This window comes from Polypterus senegalus, chromosome 10 (assembly GCF_016835505.1).
Source record: "Polypterus senegalus isolate Bchr_013 chromosome 10, ASM1683550v1, whole genome shotgun sequence".
Lineage (NCBI taxonomy): Eukaryota > Metazoa > Chordata > Cladistia > Polypteriformes > Polypteridae > Polypterus > Polypterus senegalus.
This window is the reverse complement of record NC_053163.1, coordinates 171,332,107-171,354,108: the sequence shown is the minus strand read 5'-3', so window position 1 is coordinate 171,354,108 and position 22,002 is coordinate 171,332,107. Positions and strand designations below refer to the sequence as shown.

At 40.2% G+C, this 22,002-nt stretch overlaps 5 non-coding genes across 5 annotated transcripts; 3 read left to right on the top strand and 2 right to left on the bottom strand.

Moving 5' to 3' along the window:
* Nucleotides 1-1,032: 1,032 nt before the first annotated feature.
* On the bottom strand, nucleotides 1,033-1,104 carry trnaa-ugc. The gene has a single exon. It is a non-coding gene; the product is annotated as a tRNA-Ala (tRNA).
* Nucleotides 1,105-2,769: 1,665 nt separating this feature from the next.
* trnaa-ugc lies at nucleotides 2,770-2,841 on the bottom strand. Its single transcript has one exon. It is a non-coding gene; the product is annotated as a tRNA-Ala (tRNA).
* Nucleotides 2,842-2,998: 157 nt separating this feature from the next.
* Nucleotides 2,999-3,071, top strand: trnak-uuu. The gene has a single exon. It is a non-coding gene; the product is annotated as a tRNA-Lys (tRNA).
* A 6,738-nt stretch (nucleotides 3,072-9,809) lies between these two features.
* trnak-uuu lies at nucleotides 9,810-9,882 on the top strand. The gene has a single exon. It is a non-coding gene; the product is annotated as a tRNA-Lys (tRNA).
* A 732-nt stretch (nucleotides 9,883-10,614) lies between these two features.
* Nucleotides 10,615-10,686, top strand: trnaa-ugc. The gene has a single exon. It is a non-coding gene; the product is annotated as a tRNA-Ala (tRNA).
* The last annotated feature ends 11,316 nt before the right edge of the window (nucleotides 10,687-22,002 follow it).

Here is a 22,002-nt window from a genome sequence, read left to right as displayed (position 1 = left end):
AGAGGTGAAGAAGAGAGTGCAGACAGGATGGAGTGAGTGGAGGAGTGTCAGGAGTGATTTGTGACAGACGGGTATCAGCAAGAGTGACAGGGAAGGTCTACAGGACGGTAGTGAGACCAGCTGTGTTATATGGGCTGGAGACGGTGGCACAGGAGACAGAGCTGGAGGTGGCAGAATTAAAGATGCTAAGATTTGCATCGAGTGTGAAAAGGATGGACAGGATTAGGAATGAGGACATTAGAGGGTCAGCTCAGCTTTGACAGTTAGGCGACGAAGTCAGAGAGGCGAAATTGTGTTGGTTTGGACATGTGAAGAGGTGAGATGCTGAGTATATTGGGAGAAGGATGTTAAGGATAGAGCTGCCAGGGAAGAGGAGAAGAGGAAGGCCTAACAGGAGGTTTATGGATGTGGTGTAACAGAAAAAAAGATGATGAAGACCGAAAGATATGGAAGAAGATGATCCGCTGTGGCAACCCCTAATTAGAGCAGCCGAAAGAAGAAGAAGAAGTCGTCAAAGAGCTGGCTCAATCGTGGCCATCAAATGAAAAATGCCATTAACAGACATTTGAACATGAACCCAGCGTGTACAGGCTTAAAAGAACATTCAATTAATGAAAATTAAAAAATCTTAAGACAAACACCTTCTGAACCCCACCTTACTAATCCACCCCACCTATCTATTTGCTATTTATTGCCTTTGATTCCTATATGCCTAATCAGTTTGCTCTGATGATGACACCTATAGGTGTTAAGAAGCGTAGGAACAAAATACTATTTTAAGAAACGTGATTCTTTTTGTATTTCTGGCTATAAATATCTATAAATGTTTTAAATTGTGTAAATTTAATTCACAAATACAGAAAACACTGTACTCTTATTACTTAGAGTAATACGAATATATAGTAAATATAATCGACCTCATGATTGGATAGCTTGTGATATAACTGGATGAAATGTAGTTTTCTTCGGATACAGTGCTAATTTGTAGAAATCAACACTGATAGTCGTTTATAATTTTAACGTATAGAAAACTGGAGATGCCGGGGATTGAACCCGGGGCCTCATACATGCAAAGCATGCGCTCTACCACTGAGCTACATCCCCTATATATTGCTAGACAATTTATTAAAACACAAATTAATCCGATAAATTGAAATTTTAAGTTTAGGATTTTTTTGCTTTGTTTTAAGAGCCGTTATTTCTGGTAACTCCTTGTAGCATGAGCCAGCAATTAAAGGACGTAAGGGTGCTATATAAGTCAAATGAATTATCATATATTATAATTCAGCAGAATAGGCAGTTTTGCCAAAGGACTCTGTCTGCGGAGCTCTAGAGCTCCAATCCATTGTCGCTTTATATTATGTGTATGAGTGATAACATCTGGTTACGCTATGGTTAAGATTCGGGCTGAGAGAGAGTTATCTGACTCAAATCGCGTAAACCGGGTTTCAAAAAGCTGCAATCCAATTGGCTGCTCAGAGGAGCCACTAAATCGCGGAACTCCGGACTTCTGCAGTTGGACGCACAAGTCACTGGGTGTAGGCGACACTTCGTTCTTTTTGTGATCGATTGGATTTTCTAATTGTGGTACCTTCTTACTGGTTGGGTCCATGGATCTCCTTCTTTGTTCCCGCGGCTTTACATTATAATAACACATTAACATTAATTAACGCCCTAATGTGCGATCTTCCCCTTACTAAACTCGTATTCACCGGTTCACGTCACGATACAGTAGGTTAACTAGCCAACATTTCATTAACATTGCTTTTGCTGTCTTGTAGTAAGGTGTATGGTGTAAGATTTTTCTTTTTGGTTTTGGCCATCCATTACAACTCCGTCAATCGGAAGGTTGGCGGTTCGAACCCCGTAAATGCCAAAAGGACAAGGCCCTTAACCTGCAATTGCTGAGCGCTTTGAGTAGTGACAAAAGCGTTATATAAATGCAAAGAATTATTAAATCGTTAAAGCCCCACGAAGCCTCAATTTTAAATTGCATAAACGATAATGGAAATACAAAATTGAGTGAAAGCAGACGTGGCCGTTTTTGATTTTAACGTCAATCACACTAACCAAGAAAAATACCCCACACCCTCCACCGCCCAACCTTGAAATAATTTTGTTGCATTACTGTATATTTTATATATGTTTCTGTTTCTTTTACCCTTTGGTTATTGTGTGTCTGGTATGTGGGGTTTTAGTTGTACAGCACTTTGGTTAGCATTGATGTTATTTTTAAAGTTTTTTATAAATAAATAAATTATTGACGTGGGCTGTTGCCTTTTGGGCCAAACCTAAAAAAAACTTGACATTAAATACATCGATCGGACCTTCGTGACGTGGTTTTGGCTGCGGCTCCTCTGTTACACCCCCGTTTCTCGATGGAATTTATAAAAGGCCTTCAAGTCTAGATTTCAGGTTCTATGAATAGTACCATGCATACAAAATTTTTGTGAAGCTCGTCTCATCCATTTTGGGATAACGTGCAGTTTTTGAGTTGCCCCCCGAAATGTCTTGAGTGTTGTAGAAGAAGCCGCCGAGAATGATGTGCCCAGTGCCGTTCATTTTTCGAAACGGACGACTGCGTCTGAGTAACTTCACCATTTGCTGAGTGCGGAATGCCAATGCATTACTTTTGAAACGTGATGGATGCTATTTAAGAACAACTTTTAATCGTTGCGTCAAGTACTCTAAGATTAATTTGTTGTAAATTTTCTTCTTTCTTATAGGTGGGATTAAAGGTCACGATTATCACATTTGCTAAAACTTCCGTGGAGATGCCGGGGATTGAACCCGGGGCCTCATACATGCAAAGCATGCGCTCTACCACTGAGCTACATCCCCACCGACAGTAAAAGAGTCTCCCCTTCACCGTGCTGTACTTATTTAAGACATGTTCTGAATTTTTAGTGCCCTCTGGTGTCGCTATAAGAAATAACCAAAAATAGCCAAATTACTTTTTTTTTTATCTTCCTTCATCTGTATTTACACATTTCATGGAGCCCGGATAGCTCAGTCGGTAGAGCATCAGACTTTTAATCTGAGGGTCCAGGGTTCAAGTCCCTGTTCGGGCGTTTCCAGCATTTTTTATTAGTTAATAAGACCTCTTCATTTAATGTACTGTATTTCTTTATTTACAAAGAAGGCATTGCGCTCTAAAAGTACTGTTCTTTCAACTTCATGAAAACTGTGATTTACGAAACGCTACGATAAACACAATGATGTTTACTGAGTATTCAAACGTCTTACCGGAAATAATTTTAATTAAAATAACAGAGCTGATTAAGAATAAAACGGTGTGCAGAAACGAACAAATCACGTACCTACAAAAATGAATATCTATATTCTCGTTACTGTATTTAAAGATGGATCACATTTTAAAGGATACAAAAATGAACCGAAGAATACCTTAAACACGAATGCGAATCTTTTTAATCTGCAAAGTACAAATCATTGAAAAATGCTTTGTCTTTTAAGCAAAACGAATTCGTGTCAAGAATTCCGCAGCGCGAGCCATTTCAAAATGACTGCGTAAAGAAAATGCTTGGCGATTGGTTAGGTGAGAAGTACGACTTCTTACGCAAGCGCTAAGAAAAATGGACGGGGAATGTCGAAGAGGGCGGTACGTTAGGCGGGGAATACTTAAATCATTTTCGACTTCAGTCAAACGCAATTTGTATTTTCGTTGTCAATCATTTAACGGGCAATGTCGGACGGTTGGTAATTTGATGACTCAACTTCTGATTGACGTGCGCAAGCACCAATGTGGTTCAACTTTGAAGGAGAATTACGTCGCCTTAGGTTCGCCCACAAGTGCTCTACTTTAAGAAAAAGGATGGTCTTAAAAAGAACAAGTGACAATAAATACATTGATTGGAGGCTCAATAACCTCCGTTCTAATAATTGGTTTATAATAAAGTGTTATGCCAACTTCATTGAATTGATCCCGTAGCTAGTGCTTAGTAATATACTGGATCTTTCGCCGCTTCTGGCTTTTCTGCGGCTTTATTCTCTGTCTGCCTGCCTGCGTTCAACAGGCTATAGCCGTTCGTAATTTAGTCATATTAGAAAAGTTTTGGTTAATTTGGTAATATTTCAGAACTGTAACAAACGACCATCTATCTATCTATCTATCTATCTATCTGTCAGTTATATAGTGCCTTTAACATCTATCTATATATCACAGAAGTGAAATTGAACAAGTTTTAAACAATTTTCATATTAATTACAGTCCCCAATGCACACAATATACAATCAAGCAAATTTTAAACATGAATTTACCCTGAATAGCATGAAACTGTTAAATGCTGTAAATAATAGACTCATTATGCAAACAATAATCTGAGCAGTGTCATGCATTAAATTAATTGTAACACAGTTAATTCTGTGTTTTTGTATTATAAAGTTCAACTTAGTGTATAATCCTGTCTAAGTAGAAAACCTGGTGTTTCATCATTCCTGAATAGCTATTTAGATTCATGGCGCACTTTAAATGCCTACAGATTTTTGAATACTGTATTCTGGTGCATTGTATCTTTTATTTTCTAAGTGAAGGACTTTAAAACTCTGTGAACATCATGCACATTTGGAGCCCTTACCCAAAGAAATTATTGGAGACGTAAAGACTGTAATATAATTTAACAGTAGGTGTGGTGCTTTTGTTAGAACGTTAGACCAATCAAGATGAGAACAGGTCATTCAGCCCAGCAAAGCTTGCCAGTCCTATCCACTTAATTCTTCTAAAATAACATCAAGTCGAGTTTTAAAAGTCCCTAAAGTCCTACTGTCCACCACACTACTTGGTCACTTATTCCATGTATCTGTGGTTCTCTGTATAAAGAAAAACTTCCTAATGCTTGTGCGAAATTTACAAGTTTCCAACCATGTCCCCATGTTCTTGATGAACTCATTTTAAAGTCACCGTCTCGATCCACTGGACTAATTCTCTTCATAATTTTAAACACTTCAGTCAGGTCTCCTCTTATTCTTCTTTTGCTTAAACTGTAAAGGCTCAGCTCTTTTAATCTTTCCTCATAACTCATCACCTGTAGGCCTTAATCAGCCGAGTCGCTCTTCTCTGGACTTTCTCAAGTGCTGCTGCTATGTCTTTATTTATTGTAATGTGGAGACCAAAACTGCACCCAGCACTCCAGATGAGGCCTCATCAGTGTGTTATAAAGGTTCAGCATCACCTCCTTGGACTTGTACTCAACACATCAAGGCGCTATATAACCTCACATTCTATTAGCCTTTTCAAAGGCTTTTGAACACCATTTAGCAGTTGAAAGTGTTGAGTCCACTATGGCTTCTAAATCTTTCTCATAAGACATACTTTCGATTTTCAGCCCTCCTACTGTGTATCCAAGTCTAACATTTTTATTTCCTACATGTAATACTTTACATTTATTTACCTTGACTTTCAAGTGGAGGTACGATCTTTGACAGCTGAGTGAGTTCAACCTGTTTAGGAACTGCTGATTCAACTCTCTGCAGCAGTCATGGAGTCTACAACGATCAGTCAGGTCTGCCAAAAAGATCACTAGCATTAGTCTTCCCACATAACAGGACTTGTACTATTTCAGAGTCATGGGGCGGACAGGGTAATTATCACCAACCCCACAAGCTGTTAGAACTTCTCCCACCTGCCAGACGTCCGAGAATAAACTACACCAGAACCAGCGGATATAAGAAGAGTTTCTTTCCACAGATCAATAAGCTTATAAATGGTTCATTAGGTTGTCCTGGCTGAGTCTGGGACCCCTCATCTCCCAAATATCTTGCAGCATCCTTCCATAGAGCTAATGCTGAATTATCTTGGTAGTTCTTGAACTGCCTTGCTCTTTGCATGCACATATTGATGTTGTTTGTCGTGTATTTATCTCAGGTGCAAACTGATCAATTGTATGAAACTCTGTCATGGAATGCACTATATATATATATATATATATATATATATATATATATATATATATATATATATATATATATACTAGCAGGAGTACCCGGCGTTGCCTGGGAATCTATAACTGGTGAATTTCCAAAATGAAAGAAACAGAATATAGAAATAGAACAATTTTCTGATTCACATTTTATTGTAAGAGGTAATATAAATACTCATTCCAGAGCCTTTGGATACACTATATTTTTTTATTTTCCCTTGTGGTGAGAAAATAAACAAATTCTGAGGATTGCCCACTCTAGAACATGTTATGTATAGTTGTCCATGTGAAAAGCATGGATTTTCGAAATTGATGCCTGCAGCTTTTAGTGATTGCCCTTGGGCCGTATTAATTGACATAACAAAAGCCCAACGAACAGGAAATTGGAGCAGTTTAAATCAAAGGGTAAATCATTCGGAATCAGCGGTATTCTTGGTATGAAAACATCTTTACGTCTTGCGCAACGTATCGTGATAGTTGCTTCAATAATATTTGGATAGAGAGTCTTGACACAAATTCGAGTTGTATTACACAGTAAGGAGCGTCTGTGTTGAACCGTGCTGTTATCTAATGGATGTTGGCGATGGTAGCTACAGAGAGAAGTGACATACAACCTCTGCTGCATGTGTGGAAAATGGCAGGGGAAGGATGCTGTCTTTTTAAGGCGAGTCTCTGTTCAAACGTGCTGGCATATAATGGACGTTGGCGAATGAAATACAGCACTATCAGTGTATGTGGGAGTGCGACTTGCAGAAACGCGGGTGTATCAGCCGGTCAGGCACACTGGGTTGTTCACATTTTACATCAATATGCCAGTTCTCCTTCACCCGATCAAAGCAGTCGGCCTTCTCATACTTGAACACTTCCCCCATTTCTTGGTAATGTAAAGAAACATGGGTAAAGAGCGATGCACAGGGACCAAAGCTGCCGCAAGATGATGCTGCGGTGAAGTTCTGTTGCAACGTGTAGCCACCTTAAGCATGGGGACATGTGCCGAACTTTGTTTCGGTGAAAAGGTGCCCTGCGGTTCACGGTTCACCACAAACATTTTTCTGAACCAAACATACCCCATGACCTTCTCCTGGTCACAAAGGAGCCCCAACCCCAATTTGGTGGCGATCAGACACCTGGTGCAGATTTGTATGGCGGACAAACAAACATACACACATACATCGACTCTGCTTTATATATATATATATATATATATATATATATACACTATATATATATATATATATATATATATGTATATATATATATATATGTGTGTATGTATATATACAGTATATATATATATATACTAGCCATGTGCGCCCAACTACGTTGCGCGTGTTAAAGTTGCCTGTGAAGGGCTCCCTGTTTAAACGCGGCAGCCAGTCATGAACTGGGCCCTTCGTCGCACAGCATTATGATTTTTTTTATAAGGGAAACAAAATTGCAAAAGTAAACCCTTGGATATTGATTCGATAGGAACGGCCTACTCAGAATCACTGTCCGAATCGTAATTATGTGGTGGTGTAGGAGCATTTCTGCTTCTGTCTGTTCATAGTCCGTCTCGTTTTCACGACGCTGTCGTTTCCTCTCATGATGTCTTCTCAACCTTTCTCCAATCTTGCAGGTTGTTTTGCGGCAATCCAAAGAGTAAGGCAATATACATGGAGCAATGGTTATAAAAGGGGGACACATAGGTATCCAGGCTCTGATAGGGATCACTTCACTGACATGTGAGCAAGCCACGGTACAACTGTGAGACGCGCAGCACTCTCTGGCTACAACATAACCATAATAAATTCCGGAATGTGCTGTTATCTCATTCTCTAACCAGGCCTCAGGAGCTAACCTGCATAACACTGTCCACCACCCCTTTCGTTATTCCGACACACTGTTGACATCCGTGAGTAACAACAATGTACTAAACTGGAAGGAGGTCTACGCATGCGTGGAATTTGCGGACAAACAAAGATCAAGATCTAAATGAAGATCTCTTTAGTTAATTTAAAGCACAACAATTTGTTTAGTTTGAATGTCTGTGTTTTGAGGTGTGACTGGTGTACTACATTCTTCAGTAGTATAAGCCTGGAGGAGATTCTTAATGCAATGCCTATGTTTTAGCTGTCTCTCTACTGCCATCTAGTGCTTCTTCTTCTAATTCATTCGCGGGCAAACAAAGATCAACATCCAAATGAAGATTATATATATATATATATATATATATATATATATATATATATATATATATATATATATATATATATATATATTAGCAGTTGGAGATCCACAAAGGGAGAAAATGAATCACGTATCATAAAGTAGTTTTATTCCTGAGCTTTCAACCCCTACCAGGGGTCTTCATCAGAGGATAATGCTTAGACTTACAAGAATCAAAGGCAATATATAGCAATACCTTACAGGGGGAGGAGGGGGAGGGGTGGCTAGGTCCGTGTGGGGGGGTGAGGTTGTTGGGAGTAAAGTCTTGTTTATTAAGTTCTTCTTAAGTTTGTATATGCTGGATTTATGTCCAAGTGTCTGTTGATGGCGTTCTCATTTGATAACCAGGATTCAGCCAGCTCTCTAGCACTTTTATTATTGGCTTTAAATTTTACTTGTACATCGTCCCAATTAAATGTATGTCCTGTTGATTTAGTATGCTTATAGATCAATGACAGTGCGTCCTTTCTTCTTCTGGGAGAAATGGTGCATTTTCTGGGAAAATTCCAGTGGTGCCAATAATTTTGGCCATGATTGTATGCACACACACACACACAAAATCCTTGTATGTAAGCAAACCTGGTCAATAAATGTGCTTTCTATGCTGATTCATTTAAGTTTTAAATTAAGCAAAAACCTGTGTATGTCTAAAGATATTTTGTAATTGGTAATCTGCTTCATACCGAATACACATCACTGTTTATTGTACGCAACTGTGTGTTCGGTGGCAGTGAAGTGTTAATGCATCTTTGGCATCTTATTATTAAAGCAAAAAAAAGAAAAATTATGGCGTACAAGGATGTTTAATATATTTTAAAAAGCCCACCCCACAGACTAGGTAAATAAAAAAGTCCCCACTCTTAATTCCATACAGGAATAAAATAATTGTGAACTGACTTGGCTGAAGAAAGCGCCACGATTTTGGATGTGGGAAAGACCTGCTCCATTTAATTTGGCTGCCAACTTAATTTGTACGACTTGTATTCTTATGCAATATAGCAAACAGTTTTTTTTTTAATTTTTTAAGTAAATAAATAACGACAGGAACAGTCATAATTATTTTCTCCCACGTCGGTGAATCGCATTTACCTGTTCGACGCACGACCGAAATGTTCAATTCTGATTGGCTGACAGTCTGTGTGAACTATTTACGGCTCGCTCGTTTTTATTTCTAGGGCAATTTTTTTATTAATTTTTGTTTTTGTTTTATTTTTAGATAAGCTTTAACAGGGTAAGTCGGCGTTGCCATCAGGAATGGAAAGCTAAGTCGTAACAATGAGACATGTTTCCATACTAACCTTGAAATGAGGTGCCACTGCTCATAGCCTGGTTGCATTCATCATTTCAAGGCAGCTAGCGCGCCGCTTGTAGAGCAGTGTTTCTGTGCTTTTTTGACGTCGCGACCCACTTGGGTGGGTTCCTCGCTGTTGATTCGCAGATGTTGGTCGTAGCCTGTTTTTTTTTCGGTTGTTTGGTGTTTGGTGGCGTGTAGTGTCAGTGGTCAGAATTTAGCGCGCGGTAATGCTGATCGCTAAGCTTGCCGGGACTCACTAGCATTATAAAGAACAGAAACTTGTAATCCACTAGTAGCACCCTAACACAAAAAAAAAAAAAAAAAGGTCGCGACCCAGTGATTGAGAAATATGGGTACCCCTTTCCTTATGAGCCCGGATAGCTCAGTCGGTAGAGCATCAGACTTTTAATCTGAGGGTCCAGGGTTCAAGTCCCTGTTCGGGCGAAAATGCCGACTTTTAAAAACACCGCGTCTAGATTAAGGGGTCCTTTAGTTATATAACGCATTTCTAATGCTTAAAGCGCTTCACTGACAATCAACATGTAACAACAGGAGTTATAGCACTGAAAAAAAGATACAGGAAATTATATCGATATTAAACCCAAGTTAAACATAAATGCAGAAAACACGATTACCGATTAAAACAAGAAAGACTGGATGCCTTACACTGATCCGTACCTAACACTCGTTCTGTTCTTTCATTTTAAATCCAGAACGTCAATGTGTTTAATGTATTTTTAATTCCTTGTTTGTGATTACTAGATTACATGCGTGGTTGCAATAAAAGGACGTAAACCTTCTATAAATAACTCGTTTATTTTCGCGTCACGCATTGCTTGCGGTTCCTTCAATGCTCAGAAGACGTTTGGGTGATATCCGTTTTCAATTTTACGTTAAAAATGGCCTGAGCTCAAACAATGGTTCAATTTCTCCCTCTAAAATTTGCATTTTCTCACAAATTGGGACTTAACCGGGAAATCTGACACTCTACTGACTGAGTTATTGGGGCCACTGTGTTCTAACTACTTAACGAATCAATAGGGCTATATAACCGAAATCCCTTCCCCACCCCGAGGTGAAAAGTAAAGAAATAAGACAAGGAACTCACATTACTAGTATTTAATACTGGAGGTCAGTATATTCTCATTGTGATCGCAGAGATGATGTGCATGTGGTGGGGATGTAGCTCAGTGGTAGAGCGCATGCTTTGCATGTATGAGGCCCCGGGTTCAATCCCCGGCATCTCCACACTGCAGTTTTAAATGTTGTATATCTGAGACAGCACTACTTAATTGAAAACGATAGTCTAATATAAATTACTTTACATGACTGCTGTTTATACTCTTCCGGGATATTTCAAACATGCACATTCTTATAATTCTGAATGTAAAGCATTTAATTTAGACACTGCTGTGTAACAGGTTTCTGAAAAAGATCGATGTGAAAGGCACGATAGATAAATAGGTAGAATAGATGTGAAAGTACTACATAATAGATAGATACATAGATTGATAAATAGTTTATCTGTCCCAAGAGGATATTTAGAAGCTTAATAAATACAGGCAAATGAAATCATACACTGAAACATGTAATACAGATTTTTTCTGATTATATAGAGATTGGAGTTAGGGATACTGAGAATATTGCTGTTTTTAAATGCTGTTTGTCAAAGTTGTATCACGATAGATAGATAGATAGATAGATAGATAGATAGATAGATAGATATGAAAGGTACTATATAACTGAAAGATAGATGTGAAAGACACAATACAACAGAAAGATGTAAAAGGCACTCTATAGACGTGAAAGGCACTATATATTAGACCAGGGGTGTCAAACTCCAATCCTGGAGGGCCGCAGTGGCTGCAGGTTTTCATTCTAACCATCTTCTTAATTAGTAACAAGTTTTTGATGCCAATTATATTCTTTAGCCTTAGCTTTAATTAGCTTGATTCAGGCCCCTTAGTTGTTTTCCTGTACTCATCAAACAAAATCTGAAAATAAAGATGAAGGTCTCAGTAAGTTTGATCCCTCAGGTTACCAAAACATTTTAGGAGTTCTTAGAAAAAAACAGAATAATCAACAGTTTTGGAAATGTCTGCTGTGGCAGAAAGAGAGCAGCAACAAGCCATGGAATTGAATAGCGGGTTTAATTAACAGCAGGAATCAGCTTCTCATTAAGGAACTGGTTGGAGTTTGAAGGCCCAATTTAGCTGGTCATCTGTTGGCTCACTTCATGTCTCATTTCTGTTTGGCTGTCATTTAATGAAGAAACAAATCAATTCAGAAGACTTAATCCTTAAAAATGGGGCCTATTAAAATAGAGGGAAAAGAAGTTAATTAGCAGTGAAAACTGGACACTGATTAGGAAAAGGGTTAGAAAGAAAACCTGCACCCACTGTGGCCCTCCAGGCCTGGAGTTTGACACCTGTGTATTAGACAGATCGATGGATGTGAAAGCACTGTACAATAGAGAGATGTAAAAGTCAATAAATATTAGGGAGATTAGATATTCTCTTGTTACATTGGCATTAAATGAGAATTCGGAAATGTCAGTCAGTCATTTTCTAACCCGTTTACTCCTGAACAGGGTCGCACTATGGGGTTTGGAGGGTGGCAGGGGCTATCCCAGCTGGCATAGGAGGCAAGGCAGGGACAAACCACAGACAAGACGCCAGTCCATTGCAAGGCAAACACACACACACATACCTCAAACTGACGAGGGCCATTTTAGGATGGTCAATTCACCTAACCTTCACCTATTACTGCCATTTTGAAGTTACTGTAAACCTGTAATGATCATATAACAAAGGCATTGTATATTATGAGTAGATGCCTTTTCATAATGATTTGATAAAGCCCGGATAAATGGGGAGGGTTACGTCAGGAAGGGCATCCGGTGTAAAATTTTGCCAAATCAATATGCGGGGAACAATTTTTTAGGATGATCCGCTGTGGCAACCCCTAATGGGAGCAGCCGAAAGAAGAAGAAGAAGATTCTTTTGTCATAAACCTACCGTGGGGACAGTCAGCTTGCAGGTAACAGGTAACCAGATCCAAGTGTATAGTGAGAGGTTGAAAAAGAAACCAAATAATAGCACAAAAAAGGAATCTGATAATGAAAAAGGTTGTTTTTATTCCGCCAAAAATTCAAGACTCAAGAATTGTTACAATAGTGAAAAATTCCACAGTGAACAGAGAAAAAATGATATTCAAAAATACACTTTGAGTCTTGTGAATACACACAAGTGGGAATATCAAAATCACGTGAAGGACACACAGACACATTTGTTTTTTTTAAGGTGGATACAATGTAAGCTCTGACCGCGGTGAGTGATGTCTCGGCGAGGGAGAAATTTTATTCACAGCTTCGCTCGTTGTTTGATGGGTGCCCACGAGGTGACACTCCTCTGGTCATGGGTGACTTCAATGCAGCCACTGGCACTGACAGGGCTGGCTATGAGGATGCTCTTGTTCCCCATGGGTCTGGTGACCATGGTGAGTGGCTCTATGTTCCTTGACTTTGCAAAAGGTCAGGGGCTGCGAATTGCTGGATCCTGGTTCCAGCGCCCTCAACCACATCTTTGGACTTGTTACTCCAATACTGGTGGTGTGGTGAAGGAGATTGATCATATCCTCGTGGGCAGACGCTGGAGGCTCTTGCAAAACTGCAGGGTCTACAGAAGTGCCCAGTTTGTGAATTCTAACCACAGACTTGTTGTTTCTACTCTTTGGATCCAGCTTAGGTCCAGTAGGTTACCACCTACTAGGAAAATGAGCCTGGACTTGTCCCGACTCCAAGACCAGGCTGTTTCTAATGAATTTGCATGCAGTTTGTGTGAGGAACTTTCAGATTTGGGTACGACTGCTAATCCTAATGTGATATGGGAGACCTTCCGTGACAAGACCCTGAAGGTTGCTAAGGGTTGTGTTGGTGTTATCGGTGTTCCCAGAAGGAGGTGTTTCATCTTACAAGGCACCCTGGATATCATTAAGAGGAGTCGCAGCGCACAGCTCAGTGGCAACTCTGGTCTGGTCCGGGAACTGAGAAGGATGGCTGCGAGGGCTCTGAGGGCAGATAAAGAGGCGTTTGTTAGAGGAATCTGTGAGCAAGTGACACACCATCTGTGGTCTAATGACCCAGATCCTGCTTACAGAGGAATCGAAGCATTACGCGTATCTGAATTTGTTCCTCGGAAATTCGCAGTCAGGACGGCTGATGGAATGGTCCTTACGGATGACACTGCAGTTGTGACCCACAGGGCTGGCTACTTTGAGCAGTTGTTCAAAGCTGATCCTCCAGCTAGGACGCTGGATATCTCTGGGTCCATCGTTCTTGAGGATGATCTTCCCATTAGATGTGAATCACCCAATCTCACTGAGATTGCACAGGTGATGAACCAGCTGAAGGGTGGGGTGGGGAAGGCTGCAGGGATCTGTGGTATCCGGGGTGAACTCCAGGCTGGTGGTAAGGCTGTCCTCCTGGCATTGCAAGCAATCTTTGCTTCCATTTGGGAGACTGGCATCATCCCAACTGACTGGAAAACGGGACTTGTCATCCCTATCTGGAAAGGGAAGGGAGATCGCCTGGATTGCAGCAACTACAGGGCGATAACACTGCTCTCGGTGCTGGGTATGGTCCTTGCTAGGGTCGTCCTCAATAAGATCCGTGATCACTTGCTCAACCACCAGCAACCGGAACTGTCTGGTTTTACGTCTAAGAGATCTACCATCGAATGCATCCTGGCACTGGGGGTTCTCATGGAGCGCAAACACGAATATTGTCAGAGTTTCTTTGCAGCCTTTGTCAATTTTCACAAAGCATTTTATTCAGTTGATCGAGCTGCCCTGTGGGAAATCCTGAAGGTTCGCGGGATTCCTTCGAGGTTGCTGGATATCATGGCCAGCCTGTACACTCGTACTGTGAGTGCTATGCAGAGTGGAGGCAGGACCTCTGTGCTTTTCCCAGTTGATTCTGAGGTTCCTCAGCGGTGTGTTCTGCTCCTACTCTGTTCATTGCTTGTATGGACTGGGTGTTGGGCAGGTCGTGGGGTCCAGCGGCTGTGGGGCATCTGTTGGTGAAGAGAGATTCACGGATTTTGACTTTGCTGACGATGCTGTGATCTTTGCGGAGTCAATGGAGGTTCTGATCGGGGTGCTCGAGAGACTGAGTGAGGAGTCTGAGTGTCTGGGCTGGCCAGTGTCCTGATAAAAAACAAAATCCAGGCCTTTAATGACCTCTTGGGCATGGCCATCAGCATCAGGCGTAAAGCTCCAGACTTTGAGTCTTGACGCTCCCACAATGTCCTGGATGACAGACTTCCTGACCAACAGATAGCAGTTTGTGAGGCTGAGGGACTGTGTGTCAGAAATGGTGGTGCGTAATACTGGAGAACTTCAGGGAATTGTCCTGTCTACCTTCCTGTTTACCCTCCACACAATGGACTCCCAGTATAATACCAGTGCTTGCCACCTACAGAAATTTTTATTTACTTGTCTCTCATAGGCTACAGTACTAATGGAGGTGAATCAGAATACAGGAAGGCTGTGGAGGGCTTTGTCTTGTGGTGCAGGGACAACAACCTACGACTGAACATCACCACGACAATAGAGCAGCTGGAAGACTTCGGCATACTTAGGAGCTTCTGAGACCACCAGTCACCATTCAGGGACAGTATGTGGAAGTGGTGCAGAGCTACAGGTACCAGCAAACTGGACTGGTCTGACAACACAAGAAGGGCCAGAGCAGAGTGAACCTGCTAAGGAGAATCTCAGATCTTTTAACGTGTTGATCAAGTTGCTGGAAACGTACTACCAGTCCATAGGAGCTGGTGTGGTCTCCTGGGGAAGGCACCTGAGCTCAAAAGAAGCACAAATAATATTAACAAAGTGCATCTAATCTAAATCAAAAGTGTGTTCATATCACACACAGGCCTCATTTCTTTTTCAGGAGTGTTTGTCGAGTGCGGTGCTTATGGATAAAAGCGCAGACTTCTAGCCAACTGCATTAACCTGCCGAAGGTGCCCTCACTTCGTCTTGATGAAATGGAGCAAGAGGAGTGAGGATGAAGCATCTAACTCAGGCCTATCAGTCTAACCGTGCACTTAATCAGCACATTTCCTCCTCGCCTATTTGAACTGATGGTAATTTGGACACTTGCTGTTACTTTCAGTTTTCAGTTCACACTTTGTTTGCTTTTTTTTTTTTTCAAGTAATAAATATGACTGTGTTTGGCTTTGAAGGCAATGCAACTGCATAAGCACTACAACAAAAGTGAGAAGTGACACCCCCCATGTGCTTGTACATCTGCATGTGCAGATGTGACAGTTGGCGACAAAAAAATGTACATTTGGGTAGCACTTAGAAAAACTTTAATATTAGCGTGAGAATTAGAGACCTGTGCGGCATGTAAAGTGGAGCTCAGAGAGAAGTGGATATTCATTGGTATCTGCTAAGGATTCAGAAGGCATTCAGACATTTTCACTTTCTTCATTACTTTTAAACGGGCATATTTGCCAATTTTGCCTCTCAATCTATAACATACACTCAATAACCCGTAATGACAAAGCAACAACATGCTTTCAGAAAGATTTTCAAGTTTATTAAAAATCAAAACCTGAAATGTCTCAATCATTGTATACAGCAGTGGTCACAATTATATGGTACCGGAAGTACTCCCGGGATTCTGAGTAAAAGAAGCCTCCTCACTCCATTCGGGTAGCCAGAGTTGGGAGGAAGAGGGACGATGCTGGCCAGGAGGAGTGAAGATGGAAGGAGACAGAGAGAGAAGAAAGACAAAGTACTGTGTGCTTGGGATTGTATTTTGCTGGGCTGTGTACTGTGCACTGCAGGTGGGAAATGCTTGAGAAGCGTTTCCCACTGACATAATAAAGTGTTGTGCGGCAATTGTGTCTGTGCCTGTTGTGTCAGGTATTTGGGGAGCTGTGCACCCCTGCGTGGTCACACCATAGACACCACAATCCTTATCCAACTCTGTTTGCTGTTGTCCTGCCATACTGTGATATATCGATTTAGACGTTATGCAGACCTGTTAACTTTTTTTAACATATTTTCCTATATTGTAACCTTGTGATAAACTCATTTCAATTAAGTTTTTATCTATTCAAGCATCACTCAATACCCCACAATGACAAAGCACAAGCATTCTTTTAGAAATATTTGCAAATTTATTAAAAATAAAAAAAAATTGAAATATCACTTTGCCACAACTATTCAGGCTTGTTTCTACGACACTATGACTCCATTGCGTCCCATTCTGCTGATGGTCATTGAGATGTTTCTACAGCTTGTCTGGGGTCCATCTATGCTCAGTTCAATTGATTGCACCGTTTAGGAGAGGCAAACACCCGTCCATTGAAGATCCCACAGCTGAGCCAAAATCAACCCACCTAAAGAGCTCAGAGAGAGGATTGGGTCGATGGAGAGAAAGATAACAAAATATTTCTGCAGTATTGAAGCTTTCAGAGAGCACAACAGCCTCCATAATTCTTAAATGGAAAGCATTTGGAACAACCTTGACTGTTTCTGAAGCTGCCCGCCCAACCAAACTGAGCAATCAGGGCAGAAGGCCCTTGGTAAGAGAGGTGAGCAAGAAGCTGATGGTCACTTTGGTTGAGCCCATAGGAAAATGTCACTGCTCAAGTGATGATAGCTCAAGAGACTTCACAGAGATTCTCATTTATGTTTCATTTAAGAGTCAACTTTGTCACAGATGTTCCTCCTAGAATTCCTTAGCAGAAACAGATGTAGACAAAAAGGAGACATGAGATACGAGTGAGGTAAAAGGAGTCAAAACTGAGAATTTGGTTTGAAAAACATGACATAATTTAGGGAAATATTCCTCTAATCTTATTTAATTCTCTGTCAAGACTTCATATTTATTGGACTGATGTTTTTATCCATGGTGTCCTACAACATTTGAGATGCAATTATTTACATTTCATTTTTTCCAATTGGAGCACAGGCAGTTAAAGTGACTTGCTTAAGTTCAGTACACTGGTGTCAGTAGTGGGATTTGAATCCACAACCTTTATGCTTTGAGTCCAAAGTCTTAACCACTATGCCACACTACCTGCTGTTTTCCTCTAGAATGAGTCTGATCTAACTGGAGCACAGCAATATAAATTAAAGCAACATTCACGAGCAAGGACTACAGCTTTGTAATCCTATACAAGTGTGTTATTACTACCGTCTATGCATTTCATCATATATTACTGAGCACACAATGCAAATAATTTTAAATTGCAATAAAAAAAAATCTCAGTGTGATAAGATCTGAGCTCACTGTGTGACTTTGCTGAAATTTCCACTGAAAGTCAAGATGTCACCCTTGTGAGACTACCAGAGTAAAATATTGAGAAGCATGTGATAAAAGTCAATATCTCCATTGTGGACTGTGCCCGGCAGTTTATCCCGGCCAAGACCCCCAAGCCGCCAGATGGAGCCCTCCCTGCAATGTGGAGATACCCCGAATTCCAGCAGGGCATCATGGACTTTGGAGTTGTAATACACAGCCCTGCTAGATAACGTTGGGGCCGCCAGGGGACGCTGCAGGGAGGCACAGAGACATTTGGTGTTCCTACAGCCCAGAAGTACTTGCAGGTCATGAGAACGGAAGGAATAAAGTGCTTCCGGGCTGAAGAAGAAAGAAGAGTTTTGATTTGACCCGGAAGTGCTAGGAAGGCACATGGACTGCAGGTTAAGGAGCACTTCCGGGTTGTGTACTATAAAAGGACTGTGGGAGCTCCCAGACGGCGAGGAGGGCAACACGTCTGGGAGTCGGAGGATTGGTTTATTTATTATTTAGTATTGTTTATTGAGAATAGTGGAGTGGTGGTGCTTTGTGCATTTGATTATTATAATAAACTAGCAAAATACCTGCGCTTCACAGCGGAGAAGTAGTGTGTTAAAGAAGTAATGAAAAAGAAAAGGAAACATTTTGAAAATAACGTAACATGATTGTCAATGTAATTGTTTTGTCACTGTTGTGAGTGATGAGTGTTGCTGTCATATATATATATATATATATATATATATATATACACACTCACATATAAACATATATATATACATATCCATACATATATACATATAGACATATACACATATATACATACATATATATATATATATATATATATATATACATATATATATATACTTATCTACATATATACACATACATATACATACACATATACATATATATATACAAATACATATATATATATACATACACACACACACATATAAACATATTTATACATATACATACATATCTACATGTATACATATACACACACATATATATAAATATATATATATATATATACACACTCTTTGGGGTGCGAGCAACTGTTGCTGGGGTGCCAGAATTCATCAAGGAAGAAAAATGAAAAACATTATTTGTACAAAATCTTAATTTATTTATCCATTCCTAAATAATTAAATGGGCAGGCTATTTCGTATCAGTGCAATATGCTGTTTGTTAAAACGGATAACTCCCGCTCTTATGTGCAAGTCTGCGTGGATATTATGAACTATCGTATCTGTTCAAGTTCTGTTTAAATTTTAAATAGAAGGAATTTTTATTTAGTCGACAGAAATATCTTTCGTACGAATGTAAGTTAAATGTAGGCATCATTGCATAAATTTTTCTTCACCATACAAATGCAAAGAGTAAATTCGCCTTACATTCCAACCAAAGATATTTGTGTCGACTAAATCAGGAGTGTCAAACACAATTGCACAGGGGGCCAAAATCCAAAACACACTTTAGGCAGCGGGCCGAACAGGATAAACATTTATTGAACACACTAAAACTAAACTTTTTAAACTTTAAAACTTTTAAAACTTGACTTTTTTGAACGTAAATATGAATAAAAACAGGCAGGAATATTATTCCGGAATAAATCAACTCAAACCTTAAATAACTTATAATAGTTTGCTCTCCATAAAAATATATCCTGTCTAAATTATACAAGTTAGAAATAAAGTAAACGTTAAAAGAACAAACATTCAAATTTCTTTACTCTTATGTAATTTTATATAAAAAATAAACTTAAATTTTAAATATCCCAAAAGATTTTGCTCTCCATAAAAATATATCCTGTCAAAATTATACAAATTCAAATATGAACATGCTGCATAACAAAACCTGGAAATATAAATAAAATTTCTTCTTTTCAGCAATAACAAATCAAATCATTCAGTTGTCTTTGCTCAGATGTCATTTTAGAGCTGGACGCCTGGCATCTTTTTTTGGCCACAAGTTCGTTTCTGTTTGGTGTGAGGTTCTGTGTTGTGGAGATTCTCAGGATGGATTGCAGGTGCTCATCAGTGAGGCGACTCCTGTGTGCTGTTTTGTTAGTCTTAATCACTGAGAAGAGCTTCTCACACAAATATGTGCTACCAAACATGCACAAGGTTCGAGCCGCATGTAAACGGACCTGGAGCATTTCTGCAGGAATGGAGTGAATAAACTGTGCGGGCCGTGCAGTATCATGCTTTGCCTTCAGTGTGCCATTACACTGCAGCTCAATCACCTCCATCTGAATCTGCACAGGTGCAGTTTCCACATCGACGGCAAATGGGCTGCAAAACAACTCTAAATTCTTTTTTTTGTTCTTCAAAGTCACCAAAGCGCCGTGCGAACTCAGTGCGCAGTGCGCTCAGTTTATCAGCAAAGTGCGTATTTGGAAACACCGTTGTGCCAAATTGGTTCAACATTACTTGGCAACAGGGAAAGTGGGGCAAGTTGCACTGGTGCATTTGTGTCTCCCATAAAAGCAGCTTCATCACTTTGTGATTGTGCACGGGTAAAAACGTCTGCTGAAGTGTCAGATTCTTCTTTAACTCTTCTGCTTTCTGTATCTTCTGCATTGCATTCAGGTCTTTCAGGTTATCCTGATGTTTTGTCTCATAGTGCCGTCTAAGATTAAATTCTGTAATTGCAGCCATATTAGCTCCACAAATGAGACACACGGGTTTATATCAGTAAACATATACTCAGCCTCCCATTAGTTTTTTAAAGGCTCTATTTTCAGAATCAACTTTTCTCTTCGGCATCGTGTGGGCTAGCTTCACAATAACTTGCAGCATCATAAGCTAGACTTGATTAACGCGTTAAGTGTTCGGCGAGGCAGTTGAAGCGCTGCATTATGGGATCTGTAGTTTATTGTATTACCAGCACTTCATATCCCCGGGCCATTAATAACAATAATACAGTGTATATAAAATGATCTCGCGGGCCGAATATAATTACAAGCCGGGCCGGATGTGGCCCGCGGGCCATGAGTTTGACACATATGGACTAAATAGAACTTGAAAAGATATATTTTTTCGAATGTGATCGCGCATTTCAGATCGAGTTGACGCGCACTACAGTGCAGTACATCGAGCCCGTGTGCTATTGTAGTTTTGCCTGCGTGCCTCAGTAAGTCATCCTCCCCTCGCTCTTACTTTTTTACCGTTCATCTAATGAATACACTGAGAATGGCTTTACCAAAACAATCATTGATGGCGAATAAAGTATCCATTATTCATAAAGCTTCAATTGGTGATCTGTCTTTCTGCGTTAACCGCATATTTTTTCATACGTCTCAAACCAAGGGGATGCGAAGGTAAAATGAATTGGGAGGCGCGCGTACATACTCAGTGTATCCCCTCTCGGGAATCGAACTTCGATGCTAGAGGTGAAGGCTTTACCATTGCGCCACAGCATGTGGTTTATCTATTTGAGTGTATTTAGATTGGGGTATATATACATATATATATATATATACCCGCACTTCGCAGCGGAGAAGTAGTGTGTTAAAGAAGTTATCAAAAAGAAAAAGGAACATTTTAAAAATAACGTAACATGATTGTCAATATACAGTAATTGTTTTGTGAGTGTTAGGAGTGTTGCTGTCATCAAGGATTTGATTATCATTATTTCTTTCAATCAGGTTCGTATTTGTAGGATGTGTTGTGTTCAAGTTACATTCTGTGTTTGTCAATCGTTGTAAAGATAACAGGTTTCATTCATCGATTTGTTTCTTACTGCATCAATAAACAGCTTGTCTTCCTCTTTATCTGAAACATGACACACTGCATTCACGGGTTTTTTTTTACACTGTGTTCCTTTAGCGGGACATTGACTTTTTCCACCGTGTGCTTTGTTTCCGCAGTAGCTGCACTTATGAATATGCTTGTATGTATCACACGCTTCACATTTTTTTGCTGCCTTCTAAATTGTGTAGTTCGGTTTTTGTTCAGCCCTCTTTGGAACTGTTGCTTTTTGTCTGTGCACTGCGTCAGTTCACGTGAGCCGCTCGGTGTACATGCATTGAAGGTTTCCAGCTGTGCTGGTGCCATCTCGTGCGATGTCCACGGCTGTATTTAATGTTAGCTAAGACCCGGCAATTTGAAGTTTCTCTCGCAGTTTCGCCGAGTTTGTGCCAAACACCACCCTGACCATCTCATCTTCCTCTGCATAAGCACAGTCCTTCACCCGTGAATATTTAGCGGCAGTGTTTCTATTGGATTGCCGCTGACGGACG